The sequence below is a fragment of the Parambassis ranga genome, unplaced genomic scaffold, assembly GCF_900634625.1.
Source record: "Parambassis ranga unplaced genomic scaffold, fParRan2.1 scaffold_24_arrow_ctg1, whole genome shotgun sequence".
Taxonomy (NCBI): domain Eukaryota; kingdom Metazoa; phylum Chordata; class Actinopteri; family Ambassidae; genus Parambassis; species Parambassis ranga.
In genome coordinates this window covers 2,025,945-2,051,791 of record NW_021144797.1, presented here as the reverse complement: position 1 = coordinate 2,051,791, position 25,847 = coordinate 2,025,945, and the positions used below count along the sequence as shown (strand labels likewise).

Genomic DNA, 25,847 nt, shown 5'->3' with positions numbered 1-25,847 from the left:
GCTAAATATGTCCCAACACATCAGCACATCATACTGTGTAAATGCCTTCCATGTCTTGAAAATACATTAACAGTTAACTTTCTTATTTTGGTGGTGGATGGAGTCTTTGACAGGCAGAGGATACACACAGCTCATACTCCACCTGCAGCATTGACCAGGATCTACTCTTAATTATCATTGGTGTAAAAAAATAAAATAAATACCTGCACTCACAGATAAAAAAAAAACTTTCATTTTTTTTGCCTCAATGATCAGCAAAATCCGAGGAGACAGGCTGCAGCTCATTGTTCAGGTTCAAGCTCTGTTGTGTTTGCAAAACATTCAGCTCCAAGAGCAGGAAGTATTCATGGCAGTTATAGTACAGTTAAATATATGATTTTATCTGCTGTAAGAACCAAATCTTAATCAGGTACATTTAGAAAAGTATATATATTTTAAATTATTTACATGATCAGTCAGTGTGTTAGTTAGTTAGCATGTTAAGCCCCCCAAAAATGTGATCATCGAGTCGGAAAAAAAACAAAATGAAAAATAATAATCTCTAAGGTTTCAATAGGGCTCTTGCACCATTCGGTGCTCGGGCCCTAATTATAGTGCCAAGTCTCCTTATCGATACGTGTGTGGAGAGGAAAGCAAAAGATCAGCTGGCTCTGTGACTTTCTCGGGAGAAAACAAACAAAAAAACTACAAAACGACAAAAGTGATAATACTGAAGCAGCCTGGAGGTAGATGTCAGTTAAGAGGGCTGTGACATAGAGCGGATTGTCCCACGGATAGCATCAGGTGTTTCCAGCTCTTCTTGGTAACTCTGCTGTCTAACTAAGTACGTTTGGGACCCATTCCTAAAAGCGCTGCCTCTAACCCCACCCAGTTTTTTTTAGTGCGTTTCATCTTCTGATCCAGCGGCCTCTCTTCTTGCGTTTTCCCCCCTTTTCGGATGTGGTCTTCACGACGGGGTCTAGGACGCCGATGCACATTCAAACTTTGTACTAATAAATATTTCTCATTCAGTTCGCTGAGTCTCTCATGATTGAACTGTTACTGAGATCCATTCTGTTCAACAGACAGGCAGCAGCTCAGAGGACAGATGCTCCACAGACAGTTGCAGCTTCCTGACAGCTTCCACTTGTGTGTGTGTGTGGCTACAACCAACCTGAAGACATACCATGACATAGATAAATGGTCAAATATGCACTGTGTGTTCAATATAGGGAGAGGAACTTCTCCATTTTTCTGTTATGTTCACGTACATTTCAGAGGGAAATACTGTTACTCTACCCAATATTTGTATAACTTTAAAGTTACTTTTAAGCGTAAGTTAAAACAAATATTAAAAGATCAGGTTACACTAGTGGGTCAGTCTCTGAGCAGTGTGTAATATGAGTTGTTATATCCCCTAAAATAGTAATCTTTCCCTCTTAATTTATCACATTTCATTCATATTCAGCATCCTTTTGTAGCACATATATCTTCACACACTGCCACTGTACACACTTACAGTTAAAGAAAAGCTGGAACTTTATTCATAAATAAGTTTTTAATGTCTTTTCACATAAGGCACTTCCTCATGTTACTCAGACTTTTCCTAGTAGCTCATCTACAGGGAAATGAAACAGCGCCATCTCAAGTCCAACAGGAGTAGTAAGAGTAAAATAAAAATAAAACAGGTTAGAAATTCCAAACGTTAATAAACATTCAAGTAAAATCCAGGCAAGTGAAGACTGATAGTCATATATAACACAACTAAAACTGTGTGCAGTAAAATCTTGTCTACTATAAATCCAATATGGGTATAATTACAAGACAGTGCGTTAGATTGTCTGATCTCAGAGGGAGGAGTTGTACAGTTTGATGGCCACAGAAAGGAATGACCTCCAGTGGCACTCAGTGGTGCATTTAGGAGGGATCAGTCTGGCTACTGAAAGTACTCCTGTTCCTCAGCAGCACGTGGTGCAGGAGTACTTTCAGTGCCAGACTGATCCCTCCTAAATGCAAATATATATAATAATGTTACCTCCATTAAAGTGCTGATGCTTAATGACATCCTGTCTATTTACCTGCAAACAATATATATCTTAAAGAGGAGTCTTCACAGTGCAAAATGTTTGAGTTTGGCTCACGTCCTATGAAGTGGCCGTTTCACCACAACCGGCCACGTAGTAAGCGTAGGTGAGACTTTCTGATGCGTGTCCAGCTGAAGTGACTACAAAGTCCTGCAGGTCCGAGAACAACGTTTATTTTAATTCAACATTCCAGAGAATGAATCCAATCCACTATTGGGTTTATGTGATGCAGACAGGAGGAAGGCCACTGTCGTCACCTCCAGCGTCTCTCACCCACCCTCCTTCCTCACCAGCTTTTTGACCAATCTGTCTGTCAGGACTGACAGGTAACTGCAGCAGCCCCACAGGGGTAATGGTTGCATCTTCATCCCCCTCAGTGGTGCAGACAGGAGCGGGGCCACGAATACGCGCAGACTTGGCTCTTAAACGTGTTTTGAGTGTATCTTCCTTTGACTGAAATATCAAGCATGTGAGAGAGAAGACATTAGAAGAAGGTGGTTAGTACACACACACACACACACACACACACACTACCTTGCGTCTCTCATCAGCGAGCCTCATCTTCTCATCAATCTGTTCTCTGGTGCGGGGAGCTTTTTTGCTCCTCAGAGACTTAAGTCTGGCAGGGTACCTTCGCCGGAACCCTTCACTGTCATCCAGCTGACACACACACACACAATGTTACATATTTTATCATAGCATTGATATTGTGAATGAAGCATGCTAACCAGGTGCCCACCATGATGCTGTAGGCCTCTCCTGCGCCACTGCCGGCCTCTCTTTGCCCTTCTATGATGATTCCCTGCTGCATCAGTTCCTCCAGGATCTCTCTGGCCTTTGGACGGTTCTGTTCTGTGCCATTTTGCAGCAGCTGACCTGGAGCAGCAGACAGAACATAAACACATTTTAAGACACATGTTTTCTCTCTCCAGCCTGTGTGGAGCACATCCTCACTGTGCTGTGTTTCTTTGTTTCCCTCACTTTCTGTGACGCTCACTGATGTTAGAGGAGGAAGGTTACTGGGCACTGTGTCGGGTAAGTTGGGGATCTCTGTGTTCTCCATCACCACCCCGCTGTCCGCAGTGCCCTTCGACACAGCAGAGTCCCTACGACCGCTGAGTTTACTTTTAGTTTCCTCCTGGCAGCACACACACACACACACACATTATCACAATTTGACAGCATCCTGAATCCCAGACATGACGTTGTCATGGTGACATCATCATTGTGTTGACATATTGTCATGAATACAGTAACTCAGCAACAACAATGATACACTACAAAGAGATTGAAGTAAATTTTGCCAATTTTTGCTGGTGTAAATGTAGAACCAGAGAAAATCTGTCACGCTTTCATTTCAGAGGACAGGTATAATTTATATTTAACTAAATCTAACACTAAATTCATTTGTAGTTTTTTTTAATTCAGGTTAGTCTACAAACATTTTAAGGTTTATTATTATGTCAATGCCCGTTTTATTTATATATCACATTTATAAGGGCATTGCCCACCAAAGTGCTTAACATTAAAATACATGAAATAAACTCAAACTAATAAAATACATAAAAGAGACAAACTGCAGTAAAATACAATAAAACAAAGATACAATCATGAAGCATAAAATCCCCAAGAGCTGCCAATACTCAGGCAAAGGCCAAGATTATTAAGTATTAAATTGTTTCATTCAACTTATCCTTTTGTTAGTGACATGTTTTAAAACATAAATATTAGCACTATGATGTGATCATTTTAAGGGCCATTTATTCACATTTATGTTCCATCCTGTAATTTGATTGACTGATTTTATTGATAGTGTTGTATGAGTTAGCAGAAGTTTCTCACTTAGAGTTGCTAGTTTTGGTTAATAATGAATGAGAATCAGCAGCTAAATCATTGGTAGGATACAGTACGTAAATCTCTGTAACACATCTCCACACACCGAGCCTACCTCCTGCACCTCCGCGCCTACCAGCGGCTCAACCGCCGTGTGCGTCGAGCTTAGGCATCCCATCTTCACCTCACAGCAGCGGTATGAAGTGAGCCCATAAAAAGTCCTCAAACATGCAGTTTAATCAGATTTCTTTCCCCGTGTCTGTTAACCGTGCAGCCCAGCATTCCCTCACTACTCGGACTGTTGTTTGTCTCCATGGACCCGCCGCGTTGCTAAGGGCGCCGTTGCCACAATAAATCTGACCCCGGTTAAAGAGGCGACACCCAAAAGAAGCTCATGGTGTCACTGAGGGCGCCACATGTCACACTAGTGGTCACATTGGTCCACCTTATCAGAGAGCCCTGCTTTTCTGTGTCCTGTCCCCCAGTCACAAAAACTGCTTTCCAATTTTAGTGCATTAAAAAAACCCTCCTAGCTGTAGGTGTCAAAGCTGCACCAGTGGCCTGTGCTAATGTAGGAGGGGGTGCAATCTGCAGATCTAAAACCAGACCTGCCAAATCATCAAATAATCGACTGAAGACAATCCGCCCAAAACTGCAGTGTAGTTCCTATAAACGGTGAGATCAGACTCTAGACCAGACCTGGGCAAAGTACGGCCCGCGGGCCACATCCGGCCCGCTTGCGTCTTCAATGCGGCCCGCGGACTCGTACACACAATAAAAAAAAAAGAAGGCATCAAAAGTCAGCTGTCAGCACGGCATTACCAGTAACGTCTTTCCCACCCTCCTTGTCTCTTCCACGCTGGTGTACTGCTTCATCCCATCTACTTTTTGTAGAGACACGGTCGCGCTGTGTACACTTTAAAAATGCTGCGCGACTATGCTGAAATGTACGGTAAAGCGAGAAGAAACGCCACGGCGCATTCAGATGTTACCGCGGTGCTGCAGCCGACATCGTCATCTGCTCTTAAAAAGCTCAGACCTTGTCCAACTTTCAGAGCTTTGGGATTGTTTTTAAAATTAGTTTTAACTCTAATGGTTTTCTTCTGTAAAAATATCTTTACATCATCTGTGCTGCTCTGCACTGTGCGGGAGTGTTTTTCAACATACAACCAGCACACACTCAGTGGACCTGGACACACACAGAGGACAGAGGAGAGAGCAGTAAACACACAGACCAGTTCACATCATCAACTCCCTCCGCCACACATTGATTCTGAGCCTTTTTTCCGCCAATGCGACTTTATAATATCGCTATCTTTCCATTCATTCAACTCCGCGCAACTCTCTCTCTCCTCCCGTCCGCGTTCACACACACGTACACACATAAGCGCGGATATGTTCACAGAGAAGACGACCAACGTTCTTGATAATGGAACATCGCGCACCCTAACTCAGCACAGACAGAGCTAGTAACGCAGCAAACATTATAGGTGATTTAAGGTGAAACGCGGTTGCGGTTGAGATAAACTACGTCATATGACAATAGTCACATATGAATAATAACATCAAAAGCTGTTTTATTAATCAGTTAGTTGCCTTTAGTAGTTCCATATATCTGATTATAGTATTTATGCTATTAATGTATTTATGTGGTTATATCACATTATTTATTTTAACCTTTATTTTACCAGAAAATGTCATTTTACAAAACAAGAACAGGCTGATATATGAGGTCAGTGTTGACTTCATATAGTGAAATAAAAACCTTCAGCTTCAGATGTTTTTGTATGTTTTTGTGGCCCTTTGCTTTTCTAATGGAAGTCTATGTGGCCCTCGCAAAAAAATAATTGCCCACCCCTGCCCTAGACCAACGAGCCATGTGTGACATCTCTTTTTTCATGTTTCAGTCAGTGGAAGAACAACACAATGTTCTTCTTAGTTTGACATTGGTAAAGTTATGAACAAAGATTTCTGGTTAGGAATATAAAGCCGCTGCATTGAAGTTCATGGCCCAGCTGAACCACTTCTCAAAGAAGCTTCTGTAAGTTTCCCAGAACAAAGGAGGAACTTCAATATTAATGAAAGATTCACATGTTTATGTGATGCTCAGGATCAACATGAGTGTTATGTGTTTGTGTTTTTTAACCCTATAGGAGGGCAGCTTACATGTTCTGAAGACAGGAGCCCAGCGATGTGGGAGTTTCATCCAACTTAATTTGGTATATTGAAATGCAAAGGTTTATGTCCTTGTGTCCCGTTTGAGTTCAAAGAACAGATGACCTACCAGTGGATGTCATGGTCATGGTTTTCTGCAGAAAGTCTCGTTCGTTTTCTAACATGGCAACCTTCTCCTTTAGAGTTTTCTGTCAACAGGCTCTTGTTCGGACTTTTGCAACCCTCACCTCTCATTAAAGCTGGTTTCCAATGATGTGTGTCTGGGTGCGTACACACTGCCCATAGTTACTGACGGAGCCACTGCGTCACACCCCAGCTGATACATGACCGCACCAGGTGACTGCTGCTATGACCCATGTTGGTTGTCAGCGTTCCTTCCATTCCATTACAGCAGCATGAAAACAAGGTCCTGAGCAGCAACAATAGATAAAGTAGAAATAAAGACTATGTACAGAGCAACCATAAGACATGCAGATATACAGATGAGAAATGTACAGAGATGTATTATGTCCTGTTATGATATCATGAAAAACTCTGAGTATTACACTGTAGGTGAGGATGTTATTGTCAACTATGCCTGTTGACATCAGACAAAAACTGAAAGAAAACTAGAAAGTGGTAAGTGCTCTTGTTTCAAATGTGATGTGCACTGTACCACTGAAGCTCGTCTGTGAAGTGTAGTGCCTCTGTGTGTGTGTCACAGTGATGTTAACAGAAGTCAGATATGTCTGTTAACACATATAAAAACAACTTACTGAACAACAGCATAGATGTGAAGGTGAATATATGTCCCCTCACATGGAATGTGAGGAATGGAATCGAACCGGGGCCTCCCGCGTGGCAGGCGAGAATTCTACCACTGAACCACCAATGCTGTGAAAAGCTGACATCTAGTGGTGCCATCGCAGGTTGCAGCCTCCTCATTCCAAAATCAATCCCTCCTCCACATAAAGTCAAAAGTTATAAATTCGCCTCATTACATGAGCGGTTGTGTGTAATGACGCGGCTCACCAGCAGAGGGCGTGTGACGGAGCAACAAGCAGGAAACTACAGGGGAGAAGAGACACAAGCATCCACAGATCAGAACAGACACTCAGCTCTTCTCTCTGAGACCATGATGATACCGTCACATATCATCACTGCACATGTTTTTGGCTGCACGTCTGGAAATGAGAGGAGACAGAACATTATCATACATGTTGCATAAGTAAAGTCACATGACATGCACCACTGTAAATAAAGGAAACCACATATTCTCAGACTCTTAGAACACAGAGCTGAAGGATGGATGTAAGACAGCAGTTTGTTGCTCTCTGACTTTTCTGCCAACAACAGTGAACATGGTCTGGACCAGGGTCCCTTTAGCCACCAGGCTCTCGATGGCCTCCACATCGTATCCTCCGGCAGCCAGAGCCTTCTGGAGGGCGGCTGCAGACACGCCGCTCCGCTCCTTGGAAGCGGCCACAGCTTTCACGATGAGCTCGCTGACGCTGGGGCCGGACTTGTTCGGCTTGGAGACCTTCTTCTTCTGCGCTTCGGCCGGAGCGGCGGCTGGAGCTGGAGCTTCTTCTGCCATGTTCAGTTCGTAGCTGCAACACAAGCACAGTCAGAGTGTATGTGTGAATAACAGAAGCTCTTCACTGTAATAAATTTCAAGCCTGTTCAACAGTTCAAAAGTTAAAAATGTGAGTAAATACAACTTTCAGATAAGCTTGGTTTTAACTCAAAAGTGTAAATTGAACATTCTGGTAAACTAATATTTGTTCATTTTTAAAACTTGATGCTGTGAGTTACAACAACTTACTTGGTGTATTTTTCTGTAATTGAACTTACTTTAATGTGTCAAACTAATGAAGATCTCCACACTATTTCAACTCATAATTTTCACTTATAGATAATAAAAAATGTCACTATAAATTATGTGGACTCATATTTTTCAGTAGTTTCTACTTAGAACAATGATTTTACAACTCATATGTTTAAATGATTTATTCAAACAAAAAATCTGTTTTTTAACAACATTCACTCCAACAAGGAAGGAGGTACAATATAAAAACTGCCAGGCATATATATTCTTACATATATGCCCATTCCTGCAGTGAGAAGAGCAGCAACATCGGGTAAAACAAACGACTAGACAAAACAAAGCCTTTCTTTAACAACAAATGATGCAAAGTGGGATTAGTACAACAAAACTTCTATGCACATTCCCTGATCATGTTTCAAACAACAGTATCAGTTACCATCTGTTATAACATTTTCAGCACCCCAACCAGTTAACTAGCAGATTAGAGAACGTACAGAGCAGTCTATACAGGATACATCAGTATCAGTATCAGTATCTGAAAGTTGTTCCTGAGTCCATGTATCCTAGCTGAACACTGGTCAGCTTTGACCTTCAGGCTGACCCTCTGCAGGAATTCAAACGTGTACTTCATGGCACAAGGGTACTCCAGATGGAGGCAGTAGATGAGACCCATCAGCATTGCAAAGCCAGACGGTACATCTCTGATGTCACGGTCGTCTCCTCTAGCACCACAGCTACATTGAAGATTTCAACAGGGAAAGCATCATGCAGGATGCCTTCATACCCACTCAGAAGTCCAACAGTCATTCCCTTCATGAGGACATCCAGGGTTTCTCCATGAACCTTAAACAAATAGGAAAAAATAATATTCGTTCTCACTTTATTTGAGTAAAGAACAAAATATAGTCAAAATACAAACAAATGCCTTCTAATTGCCCAACATGGTTATTCTTAATTTTCCACTTTTATTCTTTTATTTTTAATTCTATTTTAATTAAAGATAAAATCATTCTTATCATTGTTAAATCTAGGTTATTTGTTACTTATCTGTTTCCAGTGTTTATGCTTCTCTAGTAGCACACTGCATTGTCTTATTTGTTTTGCTGCTGGAACACTCCTGTCCGGTAGGCGGCGGTAATGCGCCTTACAAGGTGGCTCCCACCGCCAATAAACTGAAGAAGAAGAAAAGAAGGAAGGAGGGGGAAGAGAAAAAGACGAGCACAGCGACAGCACATGTGAAGAAGTAGTTTGTTGCTAGCTGAACAGAAGTGTAACTACTGTGAGTGTTTCATCATCTGCATGGCTGCTGCGGAGTCTCTGAGAGCTTTTATCAGCGAGCGGCTAACTGCTGCTGCTGCTGAAATATTGGGAGTGTTTGAACAAACTATCGTCCAGTACGAGGGAGAGCTGGACCGTCAGCGCAAACTGCTGGATCTGCTCCTGAAGCCTGAGATCAAGCTACACAGAACAGGTATGTAAACATGACAATGTCACGGAACAACAACGGCTCTGTGTGAAAAGAGTGACATTCAGCACATAGTGTTTCTGACAGGAGGACACTGACTTCATGACTTGGAGCTGAGCTGGTGAAGACGCTCGCTCATTACCACTGTGTACGTCATCAGTCGTTGAGCTGAGCATCATCGATGTAGCCCGAGTTGATAAACGTTTTCATTTATTGCGGTTCATCCGTTCAAACGTGACCTGAACAACAACAATATGAGTTTTTGTTCACAACCAAAAGTTTAGCGGCGTCAACAGAGGTTTTTGGTGTCCGCGCATCTGCCTGATCAAAATACTGCAGCACTAAACAATCCATACAGACAACAGCTGCTTAGAATGCGCGGACATCATTATATGTTGTTGTCATCATCGTCATGGTTTGTGTAGTTCACTGCTGAGTTGTGGTTTAACCTGCATGTTTAAAAAGTAAACAGTGCAGCACTGATATGATCATTACATGTTGGCTGGTAGCTGAATTCCACCAGCGCTGTGGTGCACACCTCCACAGACCACAGCCAGGTTCAGATGTGACAGCTTAACACCCTCCTGTCTGCCAATGACAGACACAGACAGCAGTAGTATTTAAACAAAGTCCATGGTTTGGTTCCTGGGGGTCAGGAATCAAGACTCGCTCAGTTACAGCACATATAAACTACCTGATCACAGCTAGCAGGTGCTAATTGTCTAATGATCCGTTATCAAACCTCCAGTGGTTCCAGATGTGATCATGTTTCTTTCTTTCACGTTTGGCTTCACAGTATATTATTTTCCACACAACAGAGGCCGTTGAACATGCTGTCACATGCTGGCCGACATCACTACGTTCACTGTTACTGCTGAATGTTGATGAAGATTCTCAGTCATCCAGGTCATCATACGTAGAGAAGGTTGAAGCAAGGCGTCTGGACTTGTAGAGTTTTCTAGAAGACGTTTCGCTGCTCATCCAAGCAGCTTCATCAGTTCTAACTGTTTGGTGGGGAAACATGGTTTATATGTGGTTACAGACCTCAGTGGGTGGGTCTGGGTAAAACTTAAAAAAAACTTAAAAAACAATAGCACTAAATGTTTCCATACTTACCTGTGATGTTCTGGCTGACTGGGCCAGGTGTGTCTAACGACTGGCTAACGACTATGAAACTGCCGGAGGGGGACTGGTTGACAGCCCTTTGTTCTTACTGTGATTATGTGCAAACTTCCTGGGAATGGATGGAATCACTGCATTGTATGTGGTAGAAAGATGATGTCTGAGGCCACCACCTCTGTTAAGGGAAGGTTTTTCCAGCTTAACATAGATGGCTTCCTTGACTCCTCTTTCATACCACCTTTCCTCTCTGTCTAAAATGTGAACATTGTTGTCCTCAAAGGAGTGTCCTTTGTCTTTGAGGTGGAGGTGAACAGCTGAGTCTTGTCCTGAGGAGGTGGCTCTCCTGTGCTGAGCCATTCTTCTGTGGAGTGGTTGTTTAGTTTCTCCTAGAGAAACTCAACCAGTCCCCCTCCGGCAGTTTCATAGTCGTTAGCCAGTCGTTAGACACACCTGGCCCAGTCAGCCAGAACATCACAGGTAAGTATGGAAACATTTAGTGCTATTGTTTTTTAAGTTTTTTTTAAGTTTTACCCAGACCCACCCACTGAGGTCTGTAACCACATATAAACCATGTTTCCCCACCAAACAGTTAGAACTGATGAAGCTGCTTGGATGAGCAGCGAAACGTCTTCTAGAAAACTCTACAAGTCCAGACGCCTTGCTTCAACCTTCTCTACGTTACTGCTGAAATAATGAAAAATGTATTTTTAAGGAAGAAACGTTCCTGATGTTTACTTCCTGGTTTGTACAAAAAAACATGCCTGTGTGTGTGTGTGTGCATGGGGCAGCTATTTATTGTGTTTAATAAAAAGAACAAAGACCTGTTCTATAGGAAAGGTGACCTTAAATGACTTCTGCTATGATCTGCTGCTGTATAGAAAACAGCTGCTCCCTATATAATGGCAGGGAAACACTGGTAAGTGTGGAATATAATGTAACAACAGAAGTTAGTAGTGTGTGAATGTCCCACACAGGGAAGCCTAATGTTTTGTTACTGCACCCTAAGTTAGACTTGCTGAATGTCTGTTGACATGACATTACTGAAAAGCTGATGGTATTTCTATGTTAGAATTCTCTATATATAGAAAATACATCTCTCTGTGTGCTGTGAACCTTCTGACCCTCTGACCTGCAGATCTCCCTCAACAACACAGTTTACAAGTGGAGGATGTTCTGGCTGACCAGCAGCTCTGTAACCAGAAGAAGAACTCCATTCTGGACCAGGAGGAACCCGAACCTCCACAGGTTAAAGAGGAACAGCAGGACGTCTGCACCAGTCATGAAGGAGAGCAGCATGTACTGAAAGAGGAGACTGATCCCTCTATAGTAACTGCTGCTTATGATGGACCAGAACCAAACCATGACATGGTTCTCTCTCACAACGCTCCTCAAGGTGAAACGTCAGATCATTTTGTTTTCTTCAACACGTTTGTAATGTAGCTACAGTATCTCTTCTCTCATCTTCCTCACCTCTCTTCCTCTCTGCATCACTGTCTCCTCTCTTTCTAAAGCTGAGCTCCAGCTGACCAGAACCATTTCATTCTGTCTGTTACAGTTTTACGTTTACTTGAGTAACTTTTTGGGAAAAATTTACCCATATGACTAATTTTGTGTCTGATACTTTTTACTTTTACTCTAGTAAATTTGTGAAAATTTAATAACATTATATAATAAAATTAAATAACGCTACTCTTACTCTATAAAAGTAGTGTTTAGCCTACATTGGTCAAACGTGCACTCGCGTTGCATTTATAGCTAGAACTGTGTACTAACCTCACTAAAATACAACTTAATATTAATGTTTCAAAGAGTAAAGCAATTGAAGTACATTAAAACAATGCACAATATTAAATAAGCTTAGCTTGACCCCACTCATGTGTACATTACGTGTACATCTTATTTAAATAGGGCCAGTGCATAAATAAACACTTTGTCAAATTAAAAAAATGTCCAGCAGAAAAATAAATCTGATAATCATAGATATATTATAAATCAGAACAAAATAACCTGTCTATGATTTTTTGAGGCACTCTACTGCAGGATCTGACTGAACTAGGGCTGTAATCTCCCAGTCGACTGGTCAAGTTTATTGGTCCACATGTTCTGGCTCGACCAAAATTCTGCTTGGTCGACTTTTTGTAGCGTTAATTTTATCAGGAGGAATGTACCAAGTGCTAATGGGGGTGTTTTCGGCGCACCTGTTTCACAGGTAACAGTCGATCTTTGAACACCCCCCTTGTTTTCACTACTTTGGTTTAGCCCGACCCACTAGAGACAGATGGATTGCAAAACGCTGTCAAAGCGGACAGACTCGAGTGTGTAATTAATTTCAGCGCAAAATAATCAGGCCAAACGGATGTAATAATAAGCAGTGAAAACCGAAAATGCACTTTTGGGCCATTTTCGGCCGAACATTTTAAATAATACTTTTTAAATGGGTGTTTGTCATTTAACCATGTACTGTAACTACTTAAAACTACCTGAGTGCTGTCAGTCAGAGTTAATCAGCCTTCATATTTACAGACACTATCATGTCGCTCTGCACATGTACTGCACACAGAGCGACACTGAACACAGGAGCGCAGCTTCTCTGAATGACGAACGAATGATGAGCTGCCGCTGTTGCGAGCGGGTGCACCTACATTTATAAAACAATTTATTAGACTAAAACATTGAAATACGTCAATGTTCATATGCTCATAATGGACGGGGCAGCCTAACACAGTGATTAAACCACCAGGCCGGTACGCTTCAATCTGTCTCTAGTGGGTCAGGCTAAACCAAAGTAGAGAAAACAAGGGGGGTGTTCAAAGATAGACTGTTACCTGTGAAACGGGTGCGCCGAAAACGTCCCCATTAGCACTTAGTACTTTCCTCCTGATGAAATTAATTCTACAAAAAGTCGACCAATCAGAATTTTGAACATATCGACTAATAAATCGACCGGTCGACTGGGAGATTACAGCCCTACTGGCTAGTTATCATCCGTCATTCAGGTCTAACAGCAAATTAGCAAAACCTGCATAGTAGCAACAAATCCTCCTCTGCTCCATGTTCACCTAAACTGTGGTTTTTAAACAGTGAAACGTCTTTAAAAGCTCTGTGTCTGTGTGTGTGTGCGCTGTGCACCTCGGGAACAAGAAGAGATTTCTCTGTTCTCGTGGAATAGGGAACAAACTTTAGCACACAGCATCAGCTCTGCACAGAACGTCTATGTTCTTCTTCTGGGTTTCCTGCGCTCTCAGTCTGACTGCAGTACACACACGGAGGTGTAGACCATGATATGAGCCTGATGTGTGTCTGTTGTTGGAGAACAGAGAGACTTTTAAAATTTGCATAGAATGTATTCCCCTCTAACAGCTGGTCGTACTGGTACGACCTCAGATATTTTTTGGTTGGACCATTGAGTATTTATATCGCACGCTAGAGCCCTGTTCAAACTACATACACAAACAAAATGTTTGCCTGTGTGCATTCACTATGCTAATGTCAAGTTACTTTTAGAACTGTGGAGGCTGCAGTTGTTTTGAACTGTAATGTATTTCTGATCATCACATTCTGTTTTCTTGTTTGCTTTAATCCTCCAGATCTCTCTCACCAATACAATTATGAGGAAGAGCTGATTTTAGCTGATCAGCAGCTCTGTTGCCAGAAGAAGAACTGCAGTCTGAACTGGGAGGAATCAGAACCCCCACAGGTTAAAGAGGAACAGCAGGTTCACTGCAGCAATCATGAGGGAGAGCAGCATGTACTCAATGCACAGACTCAGTCCTCTATAGTGACTTCTGCTTCCGAAAGTAATCATATCAAATCAGAAATAAGCTGTGACGTGATTCTCTCTCATAACTGTCCTCCAGGAAAAAAAATTCTAAAATGTAAACCTTGTGTAAAACCATTTTCATGTAAGAGGAAAGGTAAGGCACATCAGAGAATTATCAGAGATGAGAAACCATTTTTTTGCAAACCATGTGGCAAATGTTTTAGGAATGCTGGTCGTTTAACTGTCCACATGAGAACCCACACCGGTGAGAAGCCATTTTCTTGCAAAACATGTGGGAAATGTTTTAGTGATGTTAGTAATTTAACTGTCCACGTGAGAACCCACACAGGTGAGAAGCCATATTCTTGCAAAACATGTGGGAAATGTTTTAGTAATGTTAGTAATTTAACTGTCCATGTGAGAACCCACACAGGTGAGAAGCCATATTCTTGCAAAACATGTGGGAAATGTTTTATTCAATCTGGTGAATTAACTGTCCACATAAGAACCCACACTGGTGAGAAGCCATTTTCTTGCCAAACATGTGGGAAATGTTTTACTCGAAATGGTGCGTTAACTGTCCACATGAGAACCCACACAGGCGAGAAGCCATTTTCTTGCCAAACATGTGGGAAATGTTTTAGTCGAAATGGTGAGTTAACTGTCCACATGAGAACCCATATAGGTGAGAAGCCTTTATCTATCCCAACATGAGGGAAGAGTTTCAGTAGTATTTAAAATTGGATGCCATTTGTCACATGAAGAACCACATAGATAAGAAGCCATGTTTGCCATAGGAGAATGTTCTGAAACATCTGTGTGGAAAAGTTCCTTTGGGAAGTTTTGTTTGAGTCATTGATATAGTATATAAAATACTATTTTTTTTAAAAGGTTGAAAGGACGCAGAGACCTAACTGGGCAGAGGAGCAAATATCACTCTGAGCACAGCTGATGAGAGAAATGCTTTACGCTTTTTTTGTGAGGAGTGTGAAAAGCGGTGTCTGCAATATAAGATGAGGTGGGAGATCGCTGCACATAAACGGGGTCTGCTCGTATAGTTGATGGCTGTATGCACGGATTTTGAACAAAGTTTACTTGAAGCATAACAACATATTCCCCGTCACTGACAACTGTCATGTTGAATTGTGTATGTGTCTACAAAAAAATAAAAAACACATTCATTTCATTTTTTTAATTGACCAGTGTAATGAATTGCCTTCCTCTTGTTAAACTAATCTCTTTAAAACTACACTCAACAAAAATATAAACGCAACACTTTTGTTTTTGCTCCCATGTTTCATGAGATGGACTTGAAGATCTAAACTTCATTCCAGATACACAATATTACCATTCCTCTCAAACATTGTTCACAAATCTGTCTAAATGTGTGATAGTGAGCACTTCTGCTTTGCTGAGATAATCCATCCCACCTCACAGGTGTGCCACATCAAGATGCTGATCTGACATCATGATTAGTGCACAGGTGTACCTCAAACTGCCCACAATAAAAGGCCACCCTGAAATGTGCAGTTTTGTCTCACAGCAAAATGCCACAGATGCCACAAGCATTGAGGGAGCGTGCAATTGGCATGCTGACAGCAGGAATGTCAACCAGATCTGTTGCTCGTGCATTGAATGTTCATTTCTCCACCATAAGCCGTCTCCAAAGGCGTTTCAGAGAATATGGCAGTACATCCAACCGGCCTCACAACCGCAGACCACGAGTAACCACACCAGCCCAGGACCTCCACATCCAGCAGGTTCACCTCCGAGATCGTCTGAGACCAGCCACTCAGACAGCTGCTGAAACAATTGGTTTGCATAACCAAACAATTTCTGCACCAACTGTCAGAAACCGTCTCAGGGAAGCTCAACTGCATGCTCGTCGTCCTCATCGGGGTCTTAACCTGACTCCAGATCGTCGCCGTAACAGACTTGAGTGGGCAAATGCTCACATTCGATGGCGTCTAGCACGTTGGAGAGGTGTTCTCTTCACGGATGAATCTTGGTTTACATTGTTCAGGGCAGATGGCAGACAGCGTGTGTGGCGTCGTGTGGGTGAGCGCTTTGCTGATGTCAATAGCTGTGTCCCAATTCAGGGTCTGCATCCTTCGGAGTGCGCATTTTAAGGCCGCTTACGCCACAAAGCTGCGCGAAGGCTGTCCCAATTCGCCAAAAGTCGAAGGGTCCTTCAAATGCGTCCTCCTTTTGCCTGAATTTGGAGGACGCATCGCTACCATCCTTCGTGGCCTTAAATATCCCACAATGCTTTGCGGGCCTACTTTTTGTCCAATAGTACAATGACGGACCAAGCGAGCGGCAGCGGCAGGAGTGCCGAATTCACATTTAAATGTAAGTACAGAGCAGTAGTTCGAGAGTTTTAAAATGCTAGTAGTGATAGCGGCATTAAAAAAATGAGTTTCATATTTACAAACATGACGTCCTGTTGATACGAGGCGCTAAAACTAAACGCTTTGATTGGATGTTCTTTCTTGTTGTTTACTGTAGTATAGTATAAAGTATAGTTCACGTGAGGAGCAATATTATCGTTATTATATCAAACGGTCATTCTGCCTGTTGTCATTTTGTTGAAGGAGGAGCAGAGAGAAACAGAAGAAATCTGACAATTGATAACGGAGGAGATGAGGCTGGAGAGAGGGAGGGAGAGAGAGAGAGGAGAGAGAGAGGGAGAGAGGGAGAGGGAGAGAGGGGGAGAGAGCAGAGAAAGAACGGACAGACCTCAGCTCATACAGAGGATGGTGGACAGCAGTGATTTTATGTTCTGTGTTATTTAAATGTCACTTATTAAATTGTGTATTAAATCGTTCTTGTCTCTGTGTTCTTAAACTCTTCTCACCTTGTTACATATGTGTTTTCACCTATTTATAATTGAAGTAAACTTTTGAACAACTTCTCAGTGACCACAGTAAATCATTTATTGTGTGTGTGTTGTGTTATGTACAATATTAGATATTATTATAAGACACAGTTTGAACATTTCTAACTATTTACCAGTGGGCATTATGAAAATGTGCAGTTTATTATTTATAAAAATCAGCAGAAAATACTATTCACAAAGAACATATATATAAATGTTTGGCTGAGCAGGAGTCCTTGGTGCTTCTGGACTGGATGATGCCACGGTGAAGACCTTGGAGTCCTCTGGCTGTGAGTGGGACATCATCTGGGGGAGGGGGGTGTCTGTCTCCTCTGTCCACCACATCGTCCATCAGGGTTTGCAGAGCTGACGATCGGCGGCTGCCATGTTACTAAAGATGTTTTTAAAAAGGGCAAAAATAAAAATAATAACTTCAACAGAGCGGCTTCCAAAACAGCTTAAAATATGAAAAGCTATAAAATATGTATCCTCACCCTCCAAAGGTGATGATGGTCAGTACACCTCCTCCAGGACAGACAGCTGGTCCTGCAGGGAGCCCCACTCTCCTCCACCCAGCAGTAATTCTCTGGTGCAGTGACAGACCTGATGCTTAATGACACATTAAAGCAGTGGTTTCAGGGTTATTTGCAGGGTTCTTACACATTTAGCTATTTATTTAAAGTATTAAAATTATAAACCCTGTATCAAGTCTTACAATTGAATAAAATATAAATTACATTTAATCATATTTGTCTATCTACTGGTTATATATCTAGCGTTTGCTCAGTAACTGGTATATTAATTATGATCAATAATATGGTTAAACAGCAGCTTACCGTCACCTCCCCACTGCGCTCTCCCTGCCTGAAGAAAATGAGCCGTCACCGGTTTTGCTGCCGCTGGAGCCGCCTCTCCTCTTCCTCCAACAACAAATAAATATATTAAAATATTCCAAATGTCTAAATCCACACTGTTGTCCCGTTTGTTGTCTAGTCCGTGTTGTGTCACTGTCGCTGCTTTTGTTTTTCCCGGGGCAAAATTTATGACGTCGCGCCACAATCAGGAAGTGCTTTGAAGGCCAGACCGTCCCATTTACCAACGGTGGAGGATCCTCCGGAGGATCCTCAGGAGGACGCGGCCTCCTGAGACCGCGTAGGCTGCGTCCTCCGAAGGATGCAGACCCTGAATTGGGACACAGCTAATGTTGTGGATCGAGTGGCCCATGGTGGTGGTGGGGTCATGGTATGGGCAGGCATCTGTTATGGACGAAGAACACAGGTGCATTTTATTGATGGCATTTTGAATGCACAGAGATACCGTGATGAGATCCTGAGGCCCATTGTTGTGCCATACATCCATGAACATCACCTCATGTTTCAGCAAGATAATGCACGGCCCCATGTTGCAAGGATCTGTACACAATTCTTGGAAGCTGAAAATGTCCCAGTTCTTGCATGGCCAGCATACTCACCGGACATGTCACCCATTGAACATGTTTGGGATGTGCTTGACCGGCGTATACGACAGTGTGCACCAGTTCCCACTAATATCCAGCAACTTCGCACAGCCATTGAAGAGGAGTGAACCAACATTCCACAGGCCACAATAGACAATCTGATAAACTCTATGCGAAGAAGATGTGTTGCACTGCATGAGGCAAATGGTGGTCACACCACACCACTGACTGGTTCTGAGTCCCCAGACCGCCAATAAAGCAGAAACAAAATGCACATTTCAGGGTGGCCTTTTATTGTGGGCAGTTTAAGGTACACCTGTGCACTAATCAGCATCTTGATGTGGCACACCTGTGAGGTGGGATGGATTATCTCAGCAAAGCAGAAGTGCTCACTATCACACATTTAGACAGATTTGTGAACAATGTTTGAGAGGAATGGTAATATTGTGTATCTGGAATGAAGTTTAGATCTTCAAGTCCATCTCATGAAACATGGGAGCAAAAACAAAAGTGTTGCGTTTATATTTTTGTTGAGTGTATATGTGTTACACATTATTACTAGATGAGCTGCAGTGAAACATCCAAGCCACCACGTCCCAGCACATATCAGAGATGCAGAACAGATGGAACAGTCTTATGGAGTGATGGAGGCCATGAAGCCTCCTAAAGCTTTGAATGGAGCTGAAGTCATGATGCACTGACCTTTCTTTTTATATATCTTGTCTCATAAGTATTTGTTATAATATTGCCCCAAAAAGTCAGTCACACTTGTGTGAAACCAGCCTGTCCAGTTAGGATCAACACTGATTGTGGATCAGTTTCAGCTGCTGTTGTGCAAATGGAACAGACAACAGGTGGAAATGAGAGGCAGTTATCAAGACAGCCCTATAAAGGAGGTATGTGTTATAATACTAAATTATGTCTTCAGCTACTTTTATACTCATTATTAATCCCAGATTAAGGTGTCATTTAGGAGAGAGATTTAAATTATATATTTATGTAACTTCTCCTTCTGATACACTCTGTTATTCAGTTACAACATGCTGACTGGAAATCTGCAAAATGAGCCCTGAATTTTTAGAGAAAGTAGAAAGGACACCAGTATTACTGTCCAAACTAAACTAAAGGTTCCACTGAGATTTGAACTCAGATCGCTGGAGTCAAAGTCCAGAGAGCTAACCATTACACCATGGAACCTGCTTCTCATGGGTCTTCTTCTCCTCCTCTACCCGGCCGACTGTCAGCAGTTTGACATTGGTAAAGATACGTGCAAAGATTTCTTTGTGTCAACAAAGACTGAACACTTTGCATATCACTGTCCTCCATGTCTAGATAAGGCTTGCTGTCTAGCAGCTGGGAGAAATGTCTTTTTGTGGCTGTGGCATTAGCTCAACATTGAATCATAAAGTTTATTTGTTGCATAACAGGAAGTGGTCTTGTATTAGGGTGTGACCCTCCTGAGAAGCAGAACCTCTCCTCTGATAATTGTCTCTCATTGGACAGATATGAAAATTAGCCTGAACTATCCGGGCTCTACATGTTGTTACAGAGAATAATTCTGTGCAGACAGGTTAACTGAAACAGAGAGCATTGATTCAGGGTGAACTTCCTGTGTGTGCAGACAGTGGAGGTGGTTTCAGGTGTTATAAATTGGCATCCCCATGGTTCAGATGAAGAAGTGGTTCCAGTTCCTCACAGGTCCTGTTTTCAAATCCCGGACGAGCCCACATCTTTGAACTTCAGTAGATTGGATGTTTGCATTTACAGGATTAATCTTTATTCCAACTTAGACCCTGTAAACAGCTGTCTGCTCAAACTCCCAGCAGCAATCATTGTAGAACTGAGACCAAATCATCAACCGCAAGCTCTACTTCCGACTGTATCCTGGGGAAGCCACTCCACGCCTGTATGGACTCCCCAAGATACACAAGGAAGGAGTCCCCCTCTGCCTCCTTCAGGTGATGCTTTATGGCCTCTGATGTCACCTGGAGATAGTGGAGAAAAAACAGACAAAAGAAGTGAAAGAGGAGCATGACAACTAGAACAAGAACAACAAAAAGTTTCAATTACAATTAGGAAAACGATAGAGAAGGTTGAAGCAAGGCGTCTGGACTTGTAGAGTTTTCTAGAAGACGTTTCGCTGCTCATCCAAGCAGCTTCATCAGTTCTGATGAAGCTGCTTGGGTAAGGTTGTGAGAGTCTTAAAGTTTGGTCAGAATTCAATATCTGTCTTGTGTCTACCTGAGCAGTTGGTCCTCCAGGCCAGACTCAGTCACAGTGAAATTGATGATTGTAACTTAAATACATTTCTGGAAAACAGAAAAAAATGTACATGCCAAAAGACACATTTTACATCAATCGAAGCCAGGATCACACACACTACAATTCTAATGAAACACTCATTAATTTATGAAGATTTAACTGTCATGTCACTCTGCATCATCAGTGCCTTTGTTTTTTCTGTCTAACAAAAACGCTCCTCAGACTTATTCGGCCGTTACAGTCACCATGCAACCCCTGGTTTGAATAAACACTGGAGTAAACCCTTGCATTCACAGGGTCCTTCTGCTCTCCTGGCTGGTGTTGAACAAAAGGGCATTGCACACAGGTGTAGCTGGCAGGTGATTTAATGTCTGCAGAAACATGGTTTGATGCCAGGCGTTCATTATACTGCCCAATATGTAGCTTCAATGGCAGAAGGATTCACAAAGGTTCTTGTGTGCGATACTGTTTTTATTCCAAACGTGCGCTTCTTGGAAAGCACATAAATACCTATTATAGTTGATAGCCGTTTGGGATTTTGTGAATTCCAAGACTCCATAGTGACCTAACTGTCTCTGGTGCACACTTGCTGATGCCAAGTGTATTACCTACAGCATTCAAGGAAACATGATCAGACATGGAAACACAATAAAGAAGCAGTGAAAATATCTTAATTTAGTGCAAATTTGCAATGCTGAACGAGCTGGTTGGTGTCCTTTCTACTGTATGAAGGGAAGCTTGGTATTGTTGCGTTAGGTATGCTGGGGCGGAGGCCAGTCTGTGACTTTGTCTCTGACTGTGTCTGAAAGGAGGTTCTATTTTCATAGAATACATATGTCCTCTGAATTAATTTACGCCACCTGATCCTGTGGGTCGATCATAAGAGGCCAGCGACGGTCTTTGGTTACCAGGATTCCATTCTCTGTAGATACAGTGTCACAGGGCAACCCTTCAGTGTTCCACTGGAGGATGTCATATGGATCACTCAGAAAGTCGATCAGGCTGAAGGGGGAACTGATGGGTATGTTTAGCTTCTGACACTGCTTAATCCACTGGGGAACAAGAGTAAACAGGGTATATGGTACTAGCTGTTACTGCTTTTTCACAATATGTTTCTAAAAAAAAAAACTCTAGACCAGGCTCACATTGGCCATACCAGCTGCACACTTTATCACAGAGGCCCTAAAGGTTTTAAACCATCCCATCACACTGTACCTACCAGCTGTCTATGGTGGGAAGTGAAGGCTCCATAGTAGGCAATGCAGGCAGCTGCAATGCATACATTTCCCACAACACTGTTGATGTCCTGCTCAAGATTTGCAACATTTTTTTCCCAGCGTATCTGCTGTCCCCCAGAGCAGAAGTCAGTTTCCCTGCTCTGTCCAGTCGAGCCTGTGTCAGAGCCATTTTGTAGGTCCTTCATCTGATCCTCCACCTCCTTAAGTTGTTGTTGCTTTTCCCTTAGTGTTTTCTTGGTTGTATCCAGCTCTGCCTGCGTAGGTAAGGGTAGCGGGAGAAGAGTATGCAGACCAGTCACACAGAGCGGTGCATGGCAGATGAATAGCCAAAGTGACAAAGGAACAGACAGCAGAAAGACTGTGAAGAAATATTGCAAATGTGCATGTGTATCAGTAATAATAAACTGCACTCTTTATGACTGACCTGTGCTTTAACCACGTTTTCTCTTTCTTTGGAGTAAAGATCCATAGCTATGACCCACATGCACAACGACCCGTAAGCTTTGGACGCCTTCTCCACCTAAAAGCAGCACATGATAAAGTATTACACCCAGCACACTGAAACAAACTGTGTCAAATTCCATCTATTTTTTCAGAATATATATCATTAAATCTACATAGCCTACAGTACAGTGGATAAAGGATGTAAATTACATTGCCATTCCAATACTGACATTATGACATTTACTACAAAACTGCCCAAGTGTCTGAACTCTAATCTTTTTTTACTTTAAGTAAAAGAAACGATAAGAGAAGTTCTGTTGATAGATCCGATAGATCATGTCCGAATGTTGGACATGAAATTCAAACAGACCTTCTCAGGTAGGAACTCAGAGTTGTTGATGCATTTTTGCAGCTTCAGCAGGATCTGAGGTTTGCTATTATCCTTGTCATAGTCTGTCAGACGCCTAAGGAAATTGAAATCTCCCAGTAATTGCTTGGCAGAGCTCCAGTCTGGTCTGTAAAAAATAAAGCAATATTAGTGAGAAACTCTGGAAAAAATGGGGAGGTCAAAAACGGTCAATTCCCCTTGTTTCTTCTGATCCCCTCCCGAGTTGGTTTATGAGGAAGGAGCGGATAAATTCTGGTCTCAAGATTACAATTTATTGAACAATGAGGCAGATTCTGAGTCACAGAGCTCTGGGTTGTTGACCACAAAGAACCAAAGAAGAACAACACAAGAACAGGACAACCAACAAAAACAAACAACCACACAGCAACAACGAGCAACGCAACAACAACTGGACATGGAATTCACACATTGATATACCACATGGGCGTTCCTGCCTGCCGGCCCACAGGGGCATCTACTATCCCCCCTGCAGACCCTGGGTCATACAGCGAATAGACTATTAGTGTTTATTCCCTAATAAGGTAAAGCTCCAATTCCTCAAATCTCATAGGTTGTGAGTCCGATCTAGGGATGACCATAACATGGGGTACTCAGGAGAAAAGTCCTGAGTCTGAATTTATGACCATCTTGTACCAACCGGAGCTCCAGAGAGCAGAAAAACAACTGATCTCATCTGCCACAGCCTGAACTGCAGAAAACAAAGTTATGACACACTATGAAATTACTTCTTAATACATTCAGTATCCTCGAATTACTTTGATTTTCTATAAAACTTCCTAACACATAAACACTTATGAAAATCACATTATTAAGTGATAAACACATTTAAACATGAATACTTCATGTTAGGGGCACACTCCTATATATCTGAACACACACTGCAGAATCAATTCTTTCACCCTACACTAGACAGGCTGATTTCACACAACTGTGGCCAGATCAACCTGTCTCTGGCAACAGATTAAGTACCACAGGCTTTTAAACTGCTGTGATCTTCAACCTCACCTTTATTTCTAAGATATTTCAAAGGGTGGCTGCAAGTCAGTCCACCTACAGCACCGGTCTGTTTGAAGTGTTCCTGGATTCAACAATAATCTGTTTAATATCACAGACCAGAGTGAAATCAAGTCCTTTTGAGGCAGAAATAAGCCCCTGGACTCACTGTGGGGCCACAGTCACTTTTTGATGAAAACACCAGTTTTTGAGGTTTATTACACTCAACAAAAATATAAACGCAACACTTTTGTTTTTGCTCCCATGTTTCATGAGATGGACTTGAAGATCTAAACTTCATTCCAGATACACAATATTACCATTCCTCTCAAACATTGTTCACAAATCTGTCTAAATGTGTGATAGTGAGCACTTCTGCTTTGCTGAGATAATCCATCCCACCTCACAGGTGTGCCACATCAAGATGCTGATCTGACATCATGATTAGTGCACAGGTGTACCTCAAACTGCCCACAATAAAAGGCCACCCTGAAATGTGCAGTTTTGTCTCACAGCAAAATGCCACAGATGCCACAAGCATTGAGGGAGCGTGCAATTGGCATGCTGACAGCAGGAATGTCAACCAGATCTGTTGCTCGTGCATTGAATGTTCATTTCTCCACCATAAGCCGTCTCCAAAGGCGTTTCAGAGAATATGGCAGTACATCCAACCGGCCTCACAACCGCAGACCACGAGTAACCACACCAGCCCAGGACCTCCACATCCAGCAGGTTCACCTCCGAGATCGTCTGAGACCAGCCACTCAGACAGCTGCTGAAACAATTGGTTTGCATAACCAAACAATTTCTGCACAAACTGTCAGAAACCGTCTCAGGGAAGCTCAACTGCATGCTCGTCGTCCTCATCGGGGTCTTAACCTGACTCCAGATCGTCGCCGTAACAGACTTGAGTGGGCAAATGCTCACATTCGATGGCGTCTAGCACGTTGGAGAGGTGTTCTCTTCACGGATGAATCTCGGTTTACATTGTTCAGGGCAGATGGCAGACAGCGTGTGTGGCGTCGTGTGGGTGAGCGCTTTGCTGATGTCAATGTTGTGGATCGAGTGGCCCATGGTGGTGGTGGGGTCATGGTATGGGCAGGCATCTGTTATGGACGAAGAACACAGGTGCATTTTATTGATGGCATTTTGAATGCACAGAGATACCGTGATGAGATCCTGAGGCCCATTGTTGTGCCATACATCCATGAACATCACCTCATGTTTCAGCAAGATAATGCACGGCCCCATGTTGCAAGGATCTGTACACAATTCTTGGAAGCTGAAAATGTCCCAGTTCTTGCATGGCCAGCATACTCACCGGACATGTCCCCCATTGAACATGTTTGGGATGTGCTTGACCGGCGTATACGACAGCGTGCACCAGTTCCCACTAATATCCAGCAACTTCGCACAGCCATTGAAGAGGAGTGGACCAACATTCCACAGGCCACAATAGACAATCTGATAAACTCTATGCGAAGAAGATGTGTTGCACTGCATGAGGCAAATGGTGGTCACACCAGATACTGACTGGTTCTGAGTCCCCAGACCGCCAATAAAGCAGAAACAAAATGCACATTTCAGGGTGGCCTTTTATTGTGGGCAGTTTGAGGTACACCTGTGCACTAATCATGATGTCAGATCAGCATCTTGATGTGGCACACCTGTGAGGTGGGATGGATTATCTCAGCAAAGCAGAAGTGCTCACTATCACACATTTAGACAGATTTGTGAACAATGTTTGAGAGGAATGGTAATATTGTGTATCTGGAATGAAGTTTAGATCTTCAAGTCCATCTCATGAAACATGGGAGCAAAAACAAAAGTGTTGCGTTTATATTTTTGTTGAGTGTATTTTAAAGGGGTCTTCATGGTATAAATGTGCTGGCTGCATCATAAGTTCTTGTTATTTAATGATAGTTAATTATAACTTCCTGGA

The 25,847-nt window shown here is 42.5% G+C and overlaps 1 long non-coding RNA gene across 1 annotated transcript; it reads right to left on the bottom strand.

Moving 5' to 3' along the window:
* Positions 1–2,664: 2,664 nt before the first annotated feature.
* Positions 2,665–3,101, bottom strand: LOC114430588 (uncharacterized). Its single transcript, XR_003670005.1, has 3 exons — positions 3,045–3,101; positions 2,803–2,939; positions 2,665–2,723 (listed from the first exon to the last, which is right to left on the bottom strand). It is a non-coding gene; the product is annotated as an uncharacterized LOC114430588 (long non-coding RNA).
* Between the last annotated feature and the right edge of the window lie 22,746 nt (positions 3,102–25,847).